Below are 2,049 nucleotides of genomic sequence, written 5' to 3' on the forward strand. Positions count from 1 at the left end.
CAATCCCAACGTTATGGGAATGTATGATGACACTCACCTAGAGATGGTTGAATCCCTCACTCTCACTTTTGATTATTTTGGTTCTTTCTCTATTTTGGTTTGGGGTTGAACACTAAGTCTATCCTTTAGTCTGGATTATTGTTTTTTCTCATAGCTCGAGGGAGTGATTCATTATGGTTCTGCGTGGTTGGGTTGTAAAAAAAGAGGCTTTTTTGTGGCTAGCATTGGAGTTCTTTCTTGGAGATATGCTTGGATGATGCTTAAAGATTCTTAAGGATGTTCATGTCACTTTCTTTAATATAAATGATGAGATTTGATTTAATTTGATGAATCATGAAAAGGGATTTAGATTAATACATTTTAAGGAAAAGACATTTGTAAGGGTTGGGAAAATAAGAAATAAATTTGGTATATTGAGATCTTGTAAATTTTAAGTACAAAAACTATATCGCTTTTATATAATTTAGTTTGGTATATAGGTATGATGTTGATTACTTATGTTATCAACTTTCCTTATATAAATCATGATATATATCTTGTTATAGTTGATGTTCTTAGTTATCCTCATCGTAAGATTAGATCACTCAATTAGAATGATGCTATGGCATTTGTATTTTATAGTTAAGAACTATATAATCTTCATGACAATAACACTAATGCATGGAATAACTTAAGTAGTAAAGTATGAATGTTAAGGGAACTAGAATAGGAATTTACATCTATAGTTAATGAGCTTAATAGGAAAATGACATTAAAAAAAAAATTTACTCATCAAACTTATCAACTTTGACCTATTATTTTGGGTTCCCTTTGGAGGAGCATTACGCAAATTCCTTGTTTGCAAAATTCTCCTCCTCAATTTTAGGTGTGTCCTATGATTCCAACACCATTACATTGAATTCAATAGGATTTATACTTGCATCTTGAGGATGTTGATTTTGACTATTGTCATCATAGTATTAATAATATTTGTTATTCTAATTATTCCCATTGGGTAAAACAAAGTGTAGCTCAAAAAAGTTGATAGGGTTGGCATTATCAACGGGAATACTCTTATTGTTTGGACAAGTTTTCCACTGTCAGTTTAGCTTCAACACCTCAGTCACTCTATCTTGCACATAATTATTTCCACCATTATTATTGTTGTTGTAGGAACCATAATCTATGTTTGTATATTGTGCATAGTTATTATTGTTCTAAGTAACAACTAGGCATTAATAGCTTTGATTCTATCCCTGTGACAATTTCATTCTTGTCAACTCATTGGAGATTTGTGACATCATTTTCTTCACGACTTCAAACTCAGTCGCCATGCTATTTCTCTTAATTTCCACTTGTTGGGCAACTTTTTGTTCAATAATATTGTGTTAGGGGGCTCATATCCTGGATATGTAAAAGCTACTAATGGAGAAACAACAAATTATCATGTTGGAATAGTATTGTAATGAGACACTACTATCTGGGGTCCTGTTAGGTAAGGTGGCATAATGCCCATGGTATTAGCGGGCAAAGGAACCATCATACTTCCTCCTCCATTAGGATTGGCTTGTTCTATGTAAGTGACCACCTCTTGAAAAACCCTTTTCAAGGGTATCTATTATTGTCATGGGAAACCTTCTTAGAAAAAATGTTGTGAGTTGGTCCATGCAGTTGAGGTAGATTTGAATTGCAATACCAAGTGATACTATGTAAAGGAACTCCATCTTTCTGTAAAGCATATGGAAATTATGGTTGAACCTCAAGATAGTCTCATGAGGGTCCCTCCTTATGGCAAAGAACTATTGATGCATCATAGTTGGGTTTATAAAGGTCTTAACTAGTTCACAAATAACTTTTCAAAAGATTCCCAATCTATGATACACATCAAAGGTGAATTCACCTACCAATTAAAATTTGTTTCAAGAAAAGTGTAAGGGAACAAATAGACAACCACATTTTCATGTCGAATTTTCTTTCTGTTGCACATCTCTCTAAAAATCTTGATATGATCTTCCACTATCTTTGTCTCTTCATAAACATACCTTGAGGTAAACTTCTCAGGATTCTTAG

Source organism: Cupressus sempervirens, chromosome 3 (assembly GCF_028749045.1).
Source record: "Cupressus sempervirens isolate cs-2001-9-10 chromosome 3, ASM2874904v1, whole genome shotgun sequence".
In the NCBI taxonomy this organism is placed as follows: Eukaryota; Viridiplantae; Streptophyta; class Pinopsida; order Cupressales; family Cupressaceae; genus Cupressus; species Cupressus sempervirens.